Genomic DNA, 21,146 nt, shown 5'->3' on the forward strand with positions numbered 1-21,146 from the left:
TGGAACTATTGACTCAAAAGAATCCCTGTACAGAGATTTCTGCACAAAAGGCAGGAATAGTAGCCCTGATTAGGGTACTAGAACTGAGGATAGAAAAACTTTAATTTTCACTTTTAAAAATGGTTTTATTTTTAATTTATCTGAAAGGCAGAGTGACACATAAACACATACAGAGTTCTTCCATCCCCTGTTTCACTTCCCTAATGCCCACAACAGGAGAGTCTGGGCCAGGTCAAATTAGGAAACAGGAGCTCAATCCAGGTCTCCAACATGGTTGGCAGGGACCCAAGTATTTGAACCATCACCTTCTGCATCCCAGGGTGTGCTTTAGTAAGCTGGATTGGAAATGGAGGTGGAATTCAAACCCTGGCACTCCAATACATGGATATGGGCATCCTAGTTGTCAGCTTAACCACTGTGCCACAACACCTGCCCTAATAAATAACTTTCTAGGAAAGGCTATAACTGTCTATACTGACTCCAGTTATGCCCTCTCCATGGCCCATGCTCACAAAGCCTTCTGGAGGGAAAGACAGCTTCTAAGTTAACAGTAAGGAAATTAAATATGGCAAAGAAATTCTCAGACTGCTTCAGGCTGTAGAAAAGCCTAAAGAAATTAATGCTATATACTGCAGAGGGCAATAAAAGTGAAATTCTAAGGTAACAACTGGGAACCGCCCAGCCTGTGCTGCTGCAAAGCAGGCAGCTCTGACTGGGTAGACTACCCTTACCTAGGGTACTTCCCCTGCCCCTTTATAAGACTAGCAGGAAGTCCAATGATGTAAGACTAACAGAAAGTCCAATGAGAGGGTTTTCAAAGGACGACTATCTCGTGGACATGGATGGTAGACAAGAGGAAAAATGTGGATACCTTGGAACCTCAGCTGGGCTATTATTAAGTCTGCTTATGGTTCCACCCATTATGGCAAAAAGGCAATGTTTGGTCATTTAAGATAATCAAAACCCCATAAAGAAAGGAATTGGTAGATAAAATAGCAAAACAATGCACTTAATGCCTTAAAATATTCTACGGACTAAGCACCCTCTATTTCCAGTAGCCAAATTGGTGCAGAGGAGTACCTTGTCCAGGGATGGGCAGGTTGCCTTCACAGTTAAGACTGTAAGCCCAGGGCATTTAGATACCTCCACTGGGTGTGATGCAGGCAATGAGCTTACTGAATTTTAAACCAGGCTCTGGTCTCCCACAAGGATAGAAATACTAAGCAGAGACTGGCATTGTGTGCAAACCAGAGCTGTTTATTTGGCAGTGAGGGAAGAAACACACATTTATGAACAAGTGTGGCCACTCTGCACAACAAAATCCAATTGAGTGGGCCAAAGAATTGCTCACAAACGAGGGAGGAAAGTGAAACTGAAAATAGTACCTGTGAGAGGGATGTTTTGTCTGAATATAGGGAGGTGGGAGCGTGGACACACTCTGTTTCCAGGCTGGAGTTCACACACTGAAAGAAAAAAAAAAAAAAAAAAACCAGCCCAAAGAGGCAGGTGCAGTGGCTTTATGTGAGGTCCACAGAGAAAAGAGACTGCCTTCCCATCTTCCACACCTTTTATTTCCGCTAAGTACAGGTCCCAGATGTAACAGGGACATTATGAGACAGCAAACATTTGGACTGACAGGGAAGGGGTGTGGGCTTTTGGCTCTGCAGCCCTAACTAACTGCTTTCCTATCTGGATCCACAGACCCAACTAGTTCCCTATATATCCAGATCTGCAGACCTAATTAGATGCCTACCTATTAATCTCACATCATTCTCTCTCAGATATTTTTCAAACCTTAATCTTAAGTGGGTGCTAAGGAATGAAGTTCCATATACCATGTCTACTTCCTGCTGATATTTTAAAAACTTAACAAAAGGAAAAGTATACTATTGTTTTCCAAATAAAATGCATGGATAGATTTTCTCTGTGCAGATTATAAAACCATTCAGCTTATGCGTGATGATTTTGTAATATCTTTTTCAATGTACATACTGCTGTTAGAGTAGATGTGATGGATTTTATTAACCACTGCATGTGTTCCTCTTTGTTCTACCAGTACCTGTTTTAAGGTTAGTCAGTTGACCACGGCTCCCTTAGCTAGAGCATCTACAAACTTGAGTCCTTGCTCTAAAAGTGTCCTGAATTGTAGGCTAGTTTGCTCCAGGAAATAGACAGATTTTTAAACATGGCTTCATGAAGTATAGTGAGATCTACCATGACAATAGAAGAACTCACTAAGGGGTGATCTTGAAAATAGCAACTTCCTGAGAAAATCAGGAGAATGGGCAGGTAAGACATGTCTGCCATAAAATGCAATAGCCTTATTATGATAAAAGCAAAGACTTTGCCTATCTTTTGCATTCTGGAGCATATTTGAAGTATTTAATTGGTTCACAAGAGTAGGCAGACTTATACTCTTTGTGCACCTATAAAAGAGGTAAAAATTTAATCTTTGATGAATGTACCCAGTTTGGAGTACCCTGTTATTTAACTTCAGCAGGAGAACTAAGTAGCATGTGGTGAGGTCCCTTCCATTCAAACTGCAATGGGTCATAAGGGGACCTTCCTTCTAAGTCCTTAATAAACTCAGATCCCCTAGAAAGATAGGCTGTTGGTGACCTTTGGAATCTGGTACTAGGAGAATTTTGTTACCATGTTCCATCAGACCTTTTGTACCTGACCTAGATTAATAATATACCCTATCTGATCCTGAGTTTCTGAACCAAAGACGCATGAGAAATAAGGTAGAGTCTTCCATATAACATTTCAAATGGACTAAGCCTTAAAGTTGTCTTAGGTATCATTCTCATCCTGAGAAGGGCAATAGGAAATAGTTTAAGCCATCTTTCTGAGGTCTATTGGCAAGACTTAGCCGGAATTTTCTTAGGAGTATGATTAACCTTTCCAACATGACCTGATGACTGAGATCTCCAAGAGGCACGAAGATGACGAGATGCCTAGAAGAAAAGCCACCTGTTGAGTTATTTTAGACATGAATGAGGGACCATTGTCACTCTGGAATGACTTTGGAAGGCCAAAATGAGGAATTATTTCCTTTAACAGAGCTTTGGACACTTGTACCTTTTCTGTTAGTTGGAAAAGTTTCTTTCCATCTGGTGAAGGTATGAATAAAGACCATAGATATTTGTAGTTACTTGCTGAAGGCATGGTAGTAAAGTCTGTCAGTCATCACCTGAATATGTTTTTCTCTTTGGCATGGGAGTGAGCAAAGGAGGTGGTTTGATGTGACCACTAGGGTTATTTTGCAAGCACAGGGTAACAGCATATTCTACTTCCCTTATAATACTATGCAGTTCTTTCTCTCCATATACCCAAGAAACCATTTTCATAAGGTATCCTCTTCCCAGATGGGCAATGTCATGCATTTCCTTCATAATTTTCCATTGAGAAGACATTGGGAGCATGACCTTATGGTCTAAAACACACCACCCACTGGTATCTTTAGTCTAACCTCATTGTTGAGCCCATCATATCTCAGGTTTAGTATTGTGGGGTTTTTTTAGTCACTTTCATAGGCTGAAGTAATAAAGTTATTTCTAGAAACTCCTGCGCTGTAGCACTTTTTGCTGCATTATCTGCTAATGCATTTCCTCTGCTAACATAACTATCTTTCTTCTGTGTCTCCTGCAGTGAATGATAGCCACTTCTAAAGGTTCCAGTACTGCCTTAAGAAGAGTTAACATCTCATTTCCATATTTAATGGAAGAGTCCCTTGCAGTCAGTAGACCTCTCTCTTTCCATATTGCTGCATGTGCATGTAACACAAGGAAAACATATTTGGAGTTTGTATAAATATTAATTCTGGCTTTTCATAATTTCAAGGGGCTAACCAGAACAATAAGTTCAGCTTTTTGAGCTGAAGTATTAGATGGCAATGCCTGATCTTCTATCACCTATATAAGATTCACTATGGCTAATCCTACTTTCTAATTGCTTCTTTCATAAAGCTACTGCCATCAGTAAATCACACAGCATTTGGATTCTCCAGAGATTCATCTCATAAATCAGGCCTGCTAGAATAGACCTGCTCTGTAGTCTCTACACAGGAGTGAGTCCATTCCTCTATACTTTCAGATGGCAATAGAGTAGCTGGATTCAGGACTTTGCATACCCTGAGAGATACCTCTGGGGAATCTAATAAAGCAGTCCGATATTTTGTGAGATGTCCTCCTGTTATTCAACAATGTCCTTTAATCTCCAGGACTCCATCTACCTGGTGTGGAGTTTGAACTGCAAGTGGTTGTCTAAAAGTCAGCTTTGTGGGTTCTTCCATCAAAAGGTCTATTACAGCAGCTTCCCTTAAGCGTGCTGGACATCCTGCAGCCACTGAATCTAGCTATCTAGGAAAATAGGCAGTTGTTATGGAAGTGGACCCAATTGCTGAGTCAGTACATCTTGAGTTACTCCCTGTTTCTCTGCTACAGAGTAAGGGATTCCTAGTGCTGGAGCTTCTGTTAATAGTTCTTTAATCCTTTAGAAGGAGGTCTGTGTCAGGACTCTTTAAAGCTTCATATAGAGGTTTGGCTATGAACTCAAGTCGTAGAATCCAGATTCTACAAAACCTTGCCATTCTCAAGAATTCCCTTAGCTATTTTTTAGTATGTGGTGGTCCTATACAAAATATAACGTCTTTTGTCTTCTGTGAAAGGGCGAAATTTCCTGGGGTCAGAATATATTCTCAATAGTTTTACTTCTTGTTTAGAAATCTGTGCTTTGATGGAGGAAATTCTGTGTCCCCATTTTCCTAGAAAGTTTAAAATTTGGTTGGTATTGTCATCTGAGTCCTCCTTAGAGGGGGTGTAAATGAGACTATCATCTACAAGTTCCAGAATTGCTTCACTATTTAATTGGAGCTCTCTGAGTTCCTTTGCAAGAGCATCATTAAACAAATGAAGGGTATCTTGAAATCTTGAGGGAGGATTGCCCATGTATATTGCTGAGTTATATTTGAAAATGGACTAGTGCACATTCAAAGGCAAATAAAACTAGGATTCTGGTTTGAACAGGATGCAGAAGAATGTATCCTTTAGGTCTAGGACTGTATAGCATGGAATACCCTCAGGTATCTGTCAATATAGTATAAGGGTTTGACACAATAGGATAAACTGGAATAACTGCCTCATTAATAGTACTGATGTCCTGAAACCATTCTATATTCTCCATCTGGCTTTAAGACAAACAGGATAGGAGTATACAAGCATGCAGCTATGGAACTGGAGAAACTTATCAGTCAAAGGTTGAAGTCCCCACCTGGTTTTATGGGTACTGGAGAGGAATGATCTGGCCTTCTTTGGAAATGAGCTTGGCATTGGGATTGATGAGTTTGAGATATTTGAGAACCAACTATCAATGGATCATCTATTGTACCTATTGGTTGTTCTGTTACCTTTGAGAGAGTAGGGACATAATTCAGCCCACCACTCTTCTTGTAAGTAAAATATTGCTATAATGCCATAAAGACCTATATATAGACCAATTTTGTTGTTCTCTATAATAGACCTAGAGAAAGTTCTGAAATAGGTTTACGGCTGAATTCCATTCATTGGCCTCATCTCTCCATCTCTCAGCTTATGTTTTGACCAAGTAGTATTACAGAGGAAACTCAGCTTCTTCTCCATTAAGCCATTTTATTTAAGAGCTTCCAATTATCAAGCATGAATCTCAGGGGTGTATCCATGGGCATGGATGTAGAGTTACCCTTAGCCAAGTCTTTCCGTAACCTAGAAAGACAAAATGTAAAGGGGCTTAGAGTGAGCCAGTTATGCATAAATGTATGACTTACTAGATGTAATTTGGTGCCTTAGAATCATTTTTGCACCCTAAATGAAGTTTCCTGTTCCAGCACAATTGGGGATCACCTGTAGATTGATCTAGATCTGGGCTGTTACCAACACCCAATGCTCCTTGAATTTTCCTAACTACCACACGTAGGGCAACTGGCAATTAGGGTGCCCTGTTGCAGTTGCTAAGATGCCAGTACATCAGAGAAGGCAATTGACTGGAGTATTTTCCTGGTACCTCAAATGACCTTGGGGTGTCACCACCACAACTAGGTACTAACCTATAGGTGTCACTATATCTCATGCCTGTAAGCTAAGCTCCAGGGTGATAGAAACCAGTGTTAAAATTCCAGTGCCCTAAGAACTCTTGGGGGCTTATACTGCCATGCTTAGGGTATTCAACCCCTAGGAGGTTCTTAAAATCCCACACCTGAAGTATATGCTCTAAGGTTGTGCAAGCATCCAGGAGCAGAGGAATCCCAGCATTAGTATTTTTCTAAGCTGAAACCAGGTATGAAGAAGGGCTTGACTATTTATAAACCTATTAGGTCCCATTTGGCTGGCAGAAACCACATTTATACATCAAGAGCCAAAAGCCACTGCATTTGAACCTGCTTTCCTCATAGCTACTTGCCATCCCAGAGAGCAGAAGTTTCAATGACTATCAAGCCCTAACTAAACTGTAAGTCGGATGTTACTCAATCATGGCTGGCACTGGTCCACTGTTCCTGGAAAAGGAGGGTCTGAAGGGAGGGTCTTACTTTCCTACTTCCAGTAGAGAAGAAAGCCCACCCTACTTCCCAGCTGATGTAACTAGAAAACAGGAAATGGCTCTATGCCTTTCCAGTAAGTGAAGAGGGGAAGGAGCTATGCAGACAGCAGAAGACAACACGGAGGACAACTTTGGAATGCATCCTGCAGTTATGGCTTAATGCTAAGGCAATGCTAAGAACTTACCTGTTCCATACAAAGCATTGGCTCTAAAAATACATTGCTTCCAAAGGCGCACACTTGGGCACAATGTTTGCAGCCCTTGAGTAGTGAGGAACAATCTTTTTAACAATGTTTTGAGCCTGAGCCTGAGGCTGACCTCAGACAGTTACCAAGGCAAAAAACAAATGTATACATCTTTACATTTCAAAAGCTCACAGGAGGCTTCAGGAAAACACACACACACACACACACACACACACAAATAAACAAACAAACAAAAGAACTGCCTAAGTGGTTTTCCCAAAATGGGAAGAAAAGACTGTGACCAAGGTTTATTTACCCATTGCCATTTTGAGGTTACACACTCCTGGCTGGCTCACCATTATGATGTAGGCAATGAACTCATTAAATTTTTTAAAGATTTATTTATTTATTTGAAAGAGTTACACAGAGAAGGAGAGGCAGAGACAGGAAAAAGAGAGAGCCCACCCATTTTCCACTCCTCTTATATCCTCTGTTGTAGCTTCTGGATGTGACAGGTGCATTATGGGAAAGCAGAGGTTTTGATTGATAGATAAGGCATGGTGGCTTCAGAATCCACAGACCTAACGACCTGCTTCCCTGTCCAGATCTAAAGGCCTAACTAGTTGCGTACATAACCAGATCTGCAGACCTAACTAGATGCCTGCCTCCCTAGATCTGCAGATCCCACAAGGTGCATACTTATTTATGCCACACCAGGTGAGTAGAATCATTCCGCTGCCTAACTGAAAAGGCTGAAGAAGTTATTAAAAGTCTATTGAGAAAGATTATCGCACGATTTGGTCTATTTAGGGTGGTACATAGTAATAAGGAGTTTTAATTAAGGAAGAGGCTTAATTACCACCAGGCTGAAGGGCATGTTGGAAATTGCATGCTGCTTGGATACCCAGACATTTGGAAAAACTGAAAGAAACAATTGGGCCCTAAAGGTAACCTTAACTGAAATTTGCCAGGAAGATCATGAAAAATGTTTAAAGCTCTTAATCCATTGCTATGTTAGAGCAGGCCCAAAAGGACAATTAGGCCTTAACTCATTCGGGTTACAATACAGGAGAGCCTTTTCCTGGATGATGGTCGCTGACAGCCTCTAGGGGCTGCTCCTGGTGACTCGAGACTTATCTTGGCCTGAGAGTTTCATTCCTCTAACCTAGGGATGTCAGTGCCTCATTTCAGCAAGAAGTGGCTACAGAAGAATGAATTTGCTCCATTACCCTTTACAAAGGAAGAGTGAGAAGTCTCCAGGGAGATATTATGAAACCAAGAGTATAGGATTTAGAAAACAAAGGGGCACGAGAACAAGGACAGAGAATCTGACAGTCAACTTGCTTGAGCTGTTTGTCAGAAGATGTTCCAGGAACGCTTGTCTCGCAGCATTGTATTCAGCAAAGGCCAAGCCACCACCAACAAGGAGAGCTGCAGGAGATAAGTAGGAGTCAATTTCAAATACATAATGTATGAAGGTGTATGTTGCTTAAACAGGAAGGGCACCCCTGCTCCCCTTTTTCGACATCGTGGGTATCTATTGCTAGCAGGAAGGACCCTTCAGATACCTGTTCTGAAATCCTAGATACCCCCATAAACCTTGCTCTAAAAGCATTGGCTAATGGTTCCTCAAGCAAGAAGTTTTATGGAGCTGTAACTTCCAACGGTGTATTTTTTTTTTTTTTTTTTGACAGGCAGAGTGGATAGTGAGAGAGAGAGACAGAGAGAAAGGTCTTCCTTTTGCTGTTGGTTCACCCTCCAATGGCCGCCGTGGCCGGCGCGCTGCAGCCGGCGCACCGCGCTGATCCAATGGCAGGAGCCAGGTACTTATCCTGGTCTCCCATGTGGGTACAGGGCCCAAGCACTTGGGCCATCCTCCACTGTACTCCCTGGCCACACAGCAGAGAGCTGGCCTGGAAGAGGGGCAACCGGGAAAGAATCAGGCGCCCCGACCGGGACTAGAACCCGGTGTGCGCCAGCCCCCTACTGTGTACTTTTAAAAGGTAAAGTTTTCCCTTAAGCAAGGGCTGTGTAAGGCTGATGATTTGATGACACCCAAGTAAATGGACTCCTTGTGTAAACCAACATTTATTTATTTGTTTATTTGAGAGGTAGAGTGGATTCCTTGTGTAAACTAACATGGTTTTTTTAAAGATTTATTTATTTATTTATTTGAAAGGTAGAGTTATAGACAGTGAGAGGAAGAGACAGAGAGAAAGGTCTTCTGTCCACTGGCTCACTCCCCAATTGGCCGCAAAGGCCGGAGCTGCCCTGATCCAAAGCCAGGAGTCAGGAGCTTCTTCCAGGTCTTGCATGTGGGTGCAGGGGCCTAAGGACTTGAGCCATCTTCTACTGCTCTCCTAGGCCATAGCTGAACTGGATGGGAAGAGGAGCAGCCAGGACTAGAACCGGTGCCCATATGGGATGCTGACGCTGCAGGAGGAGGATTAACCTACTCCGCCACAGCGTTGGCCCCTGCACTAACATTGTTAACTGAAACTAACCCATCTGAGCATGTTCCATATAAGCTCTCCTTATTCACTTTGCTTTTCATTAATACTTCCCTTTCACACATGTTTTGTATTACTATGCTGCATTGCTGAGGTGGGAAATCCTCCAGTACTTACTACAAAGAACTATAAATGTCAGTGCAGGTGCTGAGAAAGTGAGTAAGCATAAGGAAAACATAGAAAACTCTTTGTCAGGCCAGCACTCTGCTTTCCTCAACTCACCCAAGTGAGCTATCAACTTATAAATGATTAAAAATAATTTCAATGACAGATCACTAAGCAAATCATATTATATAATTTGAAATAGCTCTCAAAGAATTGTAGGGTTCTATTGGTATTGTAACTTTCCCATTGTTATCTACTTATTTATGCAAACATGTTTTGTTAGCACTTACATAAGAAGAAACTTTACATAGGAACAAAACTAATTCTGAACTCTGTTTTTAATGAATAAAATTTACCCTGCATGCATGAAGATAATCATTCATCTTATTTAGAAAAGCAATAAAATTTTACTTTTATATTTATTATTTATTAACACTAGCAATATATCTATGTCACTTTTATTAGCTATGTATTTGTAAGAATTATAAAGATAAGTCTATCTGGAGCCTTATTGCCATAAGAAATAAAATATTAAAATTTCAATTTTTATGTACAATTGTGCTGCAAAGGATTTTGATAGAATGATCAATTTAAACCTTTTAAATATGAAAATATATTTTAAGTAAAACTTCTATGAAAATTTGAGTGCAAGGAGAAAAAAGAAAAATGTAAAGACTTTCAAATGTTAAAGAAAAGCTTGCTTATGCATGTTTTAAGGACGATAGTATCAAATGATTTTTTTTTGTTTTTGAAGATTTATTTTATTTATTTGAAAGACATAGTTATAGAGAAAGGTAGAGACAGAGAGAGAGGTTGTCCATCCACTGATTCACTCCCCAAATAGCTGCAACAGCCAGAGCTGGGCCGATCCGAAGCCAGGAGCTTCTTCTGGGTCGCCCACACGGATGCAGGGACCCCAGGACTTGGGCCACCTTCTACTGCTTTCTCAGGCCATAACAGAGAGCTGGATTGGAAGAGGAACAGCTGGGACTAGAACCGGCGCCTCAGGCCAGAGCTTTAACCCGCTGTGCCACAACGCTGGCCCAAATGAGTCTTTTTTTTTTTTTAAAGATTTATTTATTTATTTATTTATTTATTTGAAAGGCAGAGTTACAGAAAGTTGTAGGCAGAGAGTGAAGTCTTCCAACTGGTGGTTCACCCCCCAAATGTCTGCAGTGGCCAGAGCTGAAGCCAAGGGCCAGGAACTTCTTCTGGGTCTCCCACATGGGTTGGGGGTCATCTTCTACTGCTTTCCCAGGCCATAGTGAGAGCTGGATTGGAAGTGGAGCACCTGAGACTCTAACTGGTGCCCATATGGAATGCCGCCGGCACTGCAGGTGACTCATTATTAGATTTGATTTGTTGCATATAAAAGAGAGTTGTCAAAATTTCTTATGATAAAAACCTTCATAATTCTGTAAATGTGTGATGAAGGGAGCTGTTTTGGCAAAGCAGGTTAAGCCACCGGCTGTGAAATCAGCATGCCATGTCAGTATTCGATCCAGCTCCATGCTTATGTGCCTGGGAAAGCCACAAAAGATGGTCTAAGTTTGTTTTTTTTTTTTTTTTTGATGATTTATTTATTTTACTTGAAAGAGTTACAGAGAGAGGCAGAGGCAGAGAGAGAGTGAGGTCTTACATCCGCTAGTTCATTACCCAAATGGCTGCAACAGCCAAAGCTGGACCCATCCAGGAGCCAGGAACTTTTGGGTCTCCCATGTGGGTCCAGGGTCTCAAGCACTTGGGACATCTTCTACTGCTTTCTCAGGCCATAATAGTGAGCTGGATGGGAAAAGGAGCAACTGGGACTCAAACTGGTGCCCATATGGGATGCAAATACGGCAGGCGGTGGCTTTACCCACTATACCACAGTGCCAGCCCTGAAGGTCCAAGTTCTTGGGCCCTTGCCACAGATGTGGGAACCTGAGTGGAGTTCTAGGTTCTTGGCTGGGGCCTGGCATGGCTCTGGCAATAATATGCAGCCATTTGGGGAATGAACCAGTGGATCCAGTGGATGGAAGATCTCTCTCTCTCTCTCTCTTTGTAACTCTGCCTTTCAAATAAGCAAAATAAGTCTTTATTAAATAATAAAAATAAGTGTGCAATGAAATTTCTTTGGCTATCAAGTTAAAATGTGGATTATGGGGTCAGCATTGTGGCATAATGGGTAATGCTACCGTCTGCAATGCTGGCATCCCATATGGACACTGGTTCGAGACCCACCTGCTCCACTTCTGATCCAACTCCCTGCTAGTGAACCTGAGAATGTAGCAGAAGATGGCCTAAGTGCTTGAGCCTCTGCACCCATGTGGCGACACATAAGAACCTCCTCCTGTCTCCTGACTTAGGCCCAGCCCAGCCCTGGCCACTGCAGCCATTTGAGGAATGAATAGGTAGATAGAAGATCTCTGTCTATCTCTGTCTCTCTCTCTGTCTCTCCCTCTCTCTCTCTGTAATTATGTTTTTCAAATAAATAAATCTATGTGAAAAAATAAAAATAAAATTTGTAATATGACACACTTTTTGACAATATACAAACAAAAACTTGGAAGACTCCCTAAAATTGTTCATCTCATCTGCATTTAACCCTCAGGGGAACCCCACTGACAAGAAGTTTAAACTTTCTATACTGGCCGGCGCCGTGGCTCAATAGGCTAATCCTCCGCCTTGCGGCTCTGGCACACCAGGTTCTAGTCCCGGTCGGAGCACCGGATTCTGTCCCAGTTGCCCCTCTTGCAGTCCAGCTCTCTGCTATGGCCCGGGAGTGCAGTGGAGGATGGCCCAAGTGCTTGGGCCCTGCACCCACATCACCCACATGGAAGACCAGGAGAAGCACCTGGCTCCTGGCTTTGGATCAGTGCAATGCGCCGGCAGCAGTGCGCCGGCTGTGGCGGCCATTGGAGGGTGAACCAACGGCAAAAGGAAGACCTTTCTCTCTCTCTCTCTCTCTCACTGTCCACTCTGCCTGTCAAAAAAAAAAAAAAAAAGCTTTCTATACCTCCATCACCATATCTATAACATGGAATAGTAATATTGTTTGCTTACCAGGGTCATTAGCTTAAAATAAGATAACACATGCTAAAGCATTTTGTAAAATATGAAGTACTGGGAAGATGCTTGCTACTCCTAATTGTATCAATCATGAATTCCTCTAATTAAAAATATTTCTTGTGAATCTATTCTGTCACAGGAACTTTTTGATTGTGTAGATACAGCCATCACATAAAAGGAGGAGGTTCTTGCTTCCATCAATCATCTGCTTTAGTAAGACTAATGAATACGCAAGCAAAGAAGCAAAGATAACTGCAGGTAGTGGCAAGTGTTAAGAAGGAAATAATACTCTTGCTAAATTTCAGTTTTATTACACAAGCACTAGGGCTGTCAAGGTCTTCTCAACAGCCGATGGCCACCCACGGCCCTGCCCTTGTCCCCTGGCATGTTCCGTGGCGTCCACTGTGTCGCAGTGACTGTGACCTCTTCAGTAAGCCTTGAGAACTCCAAACATGCTCTGTCCTTAGGTTGTTTGTGCTGGCTGTGTCCTTTCTCTGGAATATCTTTTTGGTATGTGTGGGGCTAGCTTCCCCATCCACTTACAGTGTTCTCACATTTAATATTTTTAATAAAGCCTCGATCATTCCATTTAAAGGGGCAAACTGCCTCTCTTCTCCAATCACACTTTGCCAGTCTACTTCCCTCTGTATTTTTCCTTCCCTCTCCTCCAAAGAATTATCACATGCTAACAAACTATATCATTTACTTATTTATTATCTCTGCTCCTTCTAGAATGTAAGCTTCACACAGGGAGAGGCTCTGAAACTCAATCCCTGATGCGGTGCGGTTGCTAACAGAAGTCAGCTTATGTTGCAATGTCCCCTCACAGAGTGCTCATTGTTTTGCTATTGCTATTTCATCTAATTCTAATGGTAACCACATGAGAGATATTCTACTTTTGTGACAGTTATTCATTGCAGCACACCAAACCAACCCCAAAGAGACTGGATGGATGTACAGCAATTTATCATTTTTCATTTTTGAGTGAAATAGGAACTCAGCTATGTCTCAGCTAGATGGTTCTGCTACGCAGGGATCATGCAGTCATTTGTTTTTAGCTGGTGGCTGGGCTGAATTAGAAGGCCCTGAAGGCTCCATGCAGATATCTGGTTCCTTGTTGCTCCCCTGTGTGGTCTCTGCATCACTCCATGATCTTTCTAAAGTCCAAGGGTCTCTCCTGAACTTTTTGTATCACAGCAGGTGGCTTTCTTCAGCAGAACTGTGGAATTCTTTTTAAGAATTATGTATTTGTTTATTTAAACAGCAAAGCATTTGGAGAGAGACAGACAGAAAATGAGAGAGAGAGAGAGAGAGAGAGAGAGAGAGAGAGAAAATGAGAAAGAGAGAGAGAGAGAGAGAGAGAGAGAAAGAGAAAGAGAGATTCTATGTACTGATTCATTCCCCAAATGCTCAGCTGAGCTGAGCCAGGCAAACTGGCAGCTCCATGGAGGTGTCTCACATAGGTGTTAGGAACCTAAGTACTTGGACCATCTTCTGCTGCTTTTCCAGGTGTGTTAATTAGGAACTAGTCAGAAGTGGAGGAGCTGGGACGTGAATGGGCACTCAGATGTGTGATGTCGGTGCCTTAAACTGTGGCTTAACTTACTGAGCCACAACATCTATTCCAGCAAGGTTTTTTACGGTTTATTACTTGAACTAGAAAAGAGGCATTTTACTGTGTGTTGGCAAAAGGCTGACCGATGTTCAAGGGATGGGGAATAGAACTTACCTCTGGCTGGGTAGAGCAGTGTGAACCTACAAATGAGATGGTGGTAGCCCACGCTGGAGACTGTGCAATTGTTCTCCCTTTTCACATGAAGAAATCAGAGCTCAGAGAGACTAGACTGACAAGTTAATAAATGGCAAAGATGTGAATCAAACCAAGATTTCACTGATACCAGAACCTGCCTCTTTAATTATTGTGTTCTTCGGCCTCTAGTAGAGTAACGTCTCTGCTGAAGAGAGGAGATCTGAGCTGATTCTTAGAGAACTGGAAGTAAGCATGTCACTGAAGGGAAAACAGAGTTTGGGGACCCTTTAAGCAGAAGTCTCAGTCTCAAATTAGTTTACCCAGTGGGCTTAAATCACAAAAATTTGATTTGAATAATTAGTTCCACGGATTTAAAACATGATTGAAAAATGCAAAGCAACTACAGAAGCTCCTCAACTTGTGATGCAGTTACATTCTGATAAACCTGCTGCAAGGTGGAAACGTTATTAGCTGAAACTGCATTTAATTCACCTGCCATGAGAAACATCATGGCTCACCATGGAAACTGTAGAGTGCCCCCTCTGATCCCATGGCTGACTGGCAGCTGAGGATTGCATTGTATATCCCCAGATCAAAATCTGAAACTTGAAGTACCATGTCAACTGTATGTACGTCATTTTCACACCATAGTAAAATCAAAATATCATAGGTTGAACTATCTTAAGGCAGGATCTCTATATGTATGAATGAAAAAATGAGTTTACATCTATGAATAAAAATCTCTAACATATTCTATTTTTAAAATGTGCAGATTTGTTTTTATGATTCTTGTAATTTTTTGTTTCTAAAGATAAATTGGAGAGAGATAACAGGTTACCATTTTAAATAGCTATTTTATGCATAAAACAAGTGCAGTTTGTATACAGTGAATTTAAAATGCTAGGTTTTTGGAAGGTTTCCTTTGAGCTCTTTTGAAACGTTATAATGTGTGATATATCCAATTTTAAGCTGATAAGGAAACTGTGCATTTCCACTGTGTTCTTTGTAGGAATATAATTTGGGGAGCAATTTCAGTACAGTTGGTGGGCATGTTACATTACAATTTTCTGCAATTGGCACAATGTGATTATAAATTCTATTAACTCTGTTTCTTCACAATACTGCAAATACTGGGGGAGGGGAAAGCAGCAAACAGTCATGACCCCAAGCCTCATCCACAAGAGTGCTCCTTCTTTTCTTTTATACATTGAATTTCTGCACAGGATTTTGTTGGAAGAAAGGCATCTACTGCAAAAGAAAAGTACAATTTCAAAATACAAGCATTTCACTAAAACACTAAAGGACTTTTTGGCCATGGAGTTCAACTATGGTTTTCTGGATAAGAAGTGTTTCAAATTGTGAAAATCCATAACTAATGTATTTCTTGGGTGGTAAAGAGATTTATAAAAGTTTTTGGCAATCATGACATTAATTAGAAATAGACAAAAAGAGAAATGATGAGTAACTTCCCTCCATATACTGGAATAAAATAAAAATGCAAGGGAGCTGAACTAATCTATCAGCCAATAGAATAGAAGGGAATGGAAGGATAAATTACAATAAATTGATATGGTGAAGTAACCAACCTGATTTGGATGGGAATGTCAGGGACTTTCAGTCTTTAAACACATACGGTACTGAAAAAAGTGTTCTCATTTTCATGAGATTGATGAGTTTCCCAGTACAAGTCTTTAGTGCCAAAATTTGGAAAGTCTTGAACAAACAGAAACCAATTGGTTGCCCAACTCTACCTACATTCATTTTCGTATAATGGCCAAGCTTCTTGCCTTTGTCATTACAGAAGCTTTTCCTTCTTCAATCTGAATATCACTAGAACACCTTAAGATGAACTAGAAGAAAAACATGTGGATGAGCAATGAGACAGATTAGCATTGACTTCTATAAAAATGTGAACCAAAAGAAAATGATCTGACACTTTTAAAATGCTGGAGGAGAAAAAGGGAAAAACTCTAAAATTCTGTATCCAGTAGAGAATTTGAAATAACTAATATTAATATGTTAAAGTCTCTAGTGGAAAATACACATGAACAGAGGGCAACATTACATATATGTATATGTTTATGTATATATATGCATATATATGAACATATGTATATAAAGTGAATGTGAAAAGTGACATGATAGAAATGAGGTCAATGTCTTCAGTAAGATCACCAGTATACTCAATATAGATGAAGAATGAATTAGTTAACTTAAAAATGTGTCAAGAGTAATTATCTAAAAGAAGTGAAAGACAATAAAACAGAGAATATTTGTGGGAAAACATCAATTTAATATACATATAATTGCAATTTTAGATGTAGAAAGGACAGAATAGAGCAGAATAAATATTTGAGATGAAATACAGTCATATATTATAAAAATAAATATTTAAAGAGAGAATAGCTCAAAAGGTTCCAATGTTATAAGACCACAAAGCATAGATCCAGTTGAAACAGATAAACCAACACAAATACTAAGTAGTAATAATAACACCCATAATAATAACACCATTAAGACTTGTCTGACTCAAATTGTTAAAAAGCAAGGATAAACAAAATTCTTGAAAGCATGCATAGAAATAAACATTCTAAACAGCAGAAAGTTATCAGAAACTATGATAGCCAGAAAACAATAGGCAGAATATTTAAATTTCTAAAAGAATAATAAAAACTATCAACACAGAATACTTTATCCAATTGAAAAAAATTTCAAAAATGAAGGCAAATAAAGAATTTTCTGACAAAATTAAGCTGAGAGGATTCATTAGTAGCATACATGTACTATAAGATATATTAAAGGAACTTCTTCAAACAAATGATTGGATGTTCATGAAGAGAGGAGTGAATCTTGACCTGTAGGCACATATGAAACTCCATTACAGGTAGATTTTAGAAATAATATAAAAATACAAGCAAAAAAATTTCTAAAACAGAAAAACAGCACCTATTGTAGGCAACATTTCTCAGAATGAGAGATTAGTCTACATTAACATTCAGAATTCCTGCTACTTAAAAATCATTGAGTTAAAAGGTAAACCAGAAAGTGGAAGAAGTTATTCACAGTACATTTAAATTAGATATTATCTGTACCCATGACAGACATTTAGAAACTCCTTCAAACCTGTAACAGAAAGACGGACAACCCAGTAGAAAAATGAACAACAAACTCCAACAGTCATTTTATAAACGAAGAAATCCAAATGGTCATGAAACATTTAAAATGGGGTTCAGCTCATTGGTAATCAGTATTGAAGCACTAGTAGGAAGTGTGAGTGCTTACAAAGATGTAAATGGTACACTACTTTGAAAGGATATAATTTGAGTAAAAATTAATGCATATTGCTTCTATGACCCAACAATTCCAAAGTATGTACTCAGGACGTATGAATTCACATATCTATAAAATGACGTTTGCAAGAATGGTATTGTAATTTAGTTATACTAGCACAAGACAGGACGTAACCCAAATGCTTATCAATCAAAATAAGTAACTGTCAGCATAATTATACAATGCAATAAATACATTTATATGAGTAAAAGTAACATACAATGTAACTACAGACGGCTATACAGGTGAATCGAACAATCAAAGTTTTATTGAAAATAAGCCAGACAGAACAAAATATTTACCATATGGTACCGCCTATATAAAGTTCAATGTCAGGGCCATGGTGCCGTGGCTCACTTGGTGAATCCTTGGCCTGCGGCGCCGGGATCCCATTTGGGAGCTGGTTGCTCCTCCTCCAGTCCAGCTCTCTGCTGTGGCCCGGGAAGGCAGTGGAGGATGGCCCAGGTGCTTGGGCATCTGCACCCGCATGGGAGACCTGGAAGAAGCTCCTGGCTCCTGGCTTTGGATTGGCTCAGCACCCCAGCCATAGCAGCCATTTGTGGGGGTGAACCAACGGAAAGAAGACCTTTCTCTCTCTCTCTCTCTCTCTCTCACTGTCTAACTCTGTCAAAAAAAAAAAAAAAAAAAAGTTCAATGTCAGGCGGAATCCACCTCTGTTGGTAAAATCCAGAGGTAGCACTTATGGAAGAGAATACAGGTAATGAAGGGAAGGATCCATGAGGGCTCCCCTTGGTGCTTTAATTCTTGCTTTGTGTGATAATCACCAGCTTGTTCACATTGCAATAGTTCCTTGAAAGTCATACTTAAGATATGTGAACTTTTCTGCTTATCTATTAAACTTTAATAATATGTGTGTTTTTTTAAAATAGTCCACATAAAATATAGCACAAAAAGGAAAACACAATGAGTTCCAGACATTTTCCTGGGAGCCAACATTGTGTGTCCCGGTGAGCGGTGTGGCACAAGGAGGCTCTTGGTAGGCATCCAGGAGGCTGAGGTTCCAGCAGCCTTGAGTGAGCAGTGCCCAGCAGGAGGCCTCCCTTTGCCCTTTGCTAGCATTTTGTGCCTGTTTACTTTATGCCCCCTTCCTGCTGGGAAGTCTCTGGTGCTAACAACAAGTAAATGGGCAGCTGTAGCTACACAAAGGGTTGCCTTAAGTAATCTCTTTGTGATGGATCACCTGATTTTTTATTAATTCTGTCCTTTTGCTGTCAGGAGAAGGAAGAAGGCACAGCTTGGGATCCCACAGCTGATGAGCACTGTTTATTGTTTATTTGCTGATAATTGAGGGAATTGACTTTTCTAAAGTATATGGTAATTATACCTATAGCAATGCTCATCTGTGCAGTGTTACAAAATGTTTCTAAATGCATTATCTAATTGGATCTTCATAACAGTCCTGTCAAGAAAAGTGGAGCAGACATTATTATTTCCATTTTACTCAGAAGGAAGCTGAGTTCCAGAGACATCTTGCTAAATAAACACTTATTTGGGATGAGTAGGATAGAGTGAAGTTGTAATATCACTGTCTGAATTTTGGCCTCCCAGAGGCAGATCCTGAGCCCAGGATGCAAGTGCGAAGAATTTAGTTGGAAGAATAAGAAAATGTCAGAAGTGGAGTGGAGAAGTGAGATGGGTAAGGAAAGCCATTAACAAGTGATATTACAAAAATCATAAACCCTGTGAGATATTGGAATTTAATTTTGTTCTGGGAGCCATAACAAGAACACCTACCTTAGAATTATTCCACCCAAAGAACAGAGGATCTAGGGGCTAATGCTCCTGAAAACATTAACTTCCTATCACTTCTGGCCTGTTGCATCAAGTGGACAAAGGGATATTAGAGACCAAGAAAATACTCAGGCAAGGAGACGTCAGTGCTGCCGGTTGGTCAGGCCTAAGAGCACTGATGTGTGTGATGCTGCTTACAGGGAATTAACAAGTCTGCTACATTTGATAATTAGCTGTACTTTTTTGTCCTTTGTGGTTGCGTTTCATCATATTTACAAAGCATTGTCTTAGCAGATTGTAATATCCCAGGTGCAGAGCTTCCGTGAGAAGGAAACATTGTGCTAGCCTTTAAATTACTATTTGTGCCCAGTTTCTTCAGGCCTCGGGGTTCAGGTCCAGTGACTTGATGGGTTCTATAGGGTCTCAGCAGTCTAATAGGTTCCAATACAACTATGCAAATGCATTTCTGGCCAGAGTTCCCATTCAGTGTCCAACTCTTGTTAGATCATTTAAATCACGGTCATCATCAACATCAGTGCTTGGGTATTTTTGCCAGATTGGGTCTTCAAGGACCCAGCTTTACTTTAAACACCCGACCCTTGTCTCAGCAACCTTCCCCATGCCTTCATACGTGTTCTGTTCACTGTTTCTTGTGAGAAATAAGTAATCTTTTAGCACAAATATTAGTAAGAAAACCTGACACAACATCTTCTACTGTGAATTTCTTCCTTCTTGGCTCTCATAAAGCATTTGGTTGCAGCTTTGCAAGAAAACGTGAAACGTTTCCTCCAATGGAAATATTTGACTTGCAAGTAGCGAATTTATGTTCCACTGTTTTCTTCCACTGCTTTTCTGGTTATACAATAACTTTTCACCTTTAAATCACACTGTAATTACAAAAGTCAGTAACAGAATTAAATCCACATCATGTATTTAATAATGCTCAATTATTAAATGGACATTAATAATGGTTCAATTGATGCAATAACAATTAGCTATGATCAAATTTCAGTCACACACACTGGCAAAGATAAACATGTCATCATTGTCACACAACTGAACTCCACTGGAATATACCATCATGTGTATCACATGACATTCTCGGAGATACTAACAGCAATCATTGGAAAGATCTGCATCTTACAATTTATAACATATGCTGTCACATATCTACTAGTTGGCCTCCCAACTTCTCTAGTCTCCTTTCTTTTTGCTTTTCTTTTCCTTTTTTTTTTTTTTTTTTTTTTTTTGACAGGCAGAGTGGACAGTGAGAGAGAGAGACAGAGAGAAAGGGTCTTCTTTTGCCTTTGGTTCACCCTCCAATGGCTGCTGCGGCTGGCGCACTGCGCTGATCCGAAGGCAGGAGCCAGGTGCTTCTCCTGGTCTCCCATGGGGTGCAGGGCCCAAGCACTTGGGCCATCCTCCACTGCCTTCCCGGGCCACAGCAGAGAGCTGGCCTGGAAGACGGGGCAACCGGGACAGAACCTGCGCCCCGACTGGGACTGGAACCCCGGGTGCGGGTGCCGGCGCGGCGCTGCAGGCGGAGGATTAGCCTAGTGAGCCGAGGCACCGGCCTCTAGTCTCCTTTCAATACACTATATACCTTATTTTAATAAGAAAGTACGTCTCTTCTGCTTCATTACTATGGTTAGAGTTTAAGGTTTTTATTATTTATATGTTCCTTTTGTTTTTATTCTAATTATTTCCAACAATAGAAGCTGATGATACTTAAAAGATACTCTAACACCAAAGCCTCTAAAAATTTTGTGTAAGATCTGAATAAATAGAGATGAATATTCAAATTCTGGCTGTGAAGGACTAATATTGCAATGAAGTCAATCCTCAGTAAATTAATTTATGAATTCAATGAAATGCAGAAATAGTTTGTTT

The sequence above is a fragment of the Oryctolagus cuniculus genome, chromosome 4, assembly GCF_051225735.1.
Source record: "Oryctolagus cuniculus isolate XC-2025 breed Fujian yellow rabbit chromosome 4, ASM5122573v1, whole genome shotgun sequence".
NCBI classification, from domain to species: domain Eukaryota; kingdom Metazoa; phylum Chordata; class Mammalia; order Lagomorpha; family Leporidae; genus Oryctolagus; species Oryctolagus cuniculus.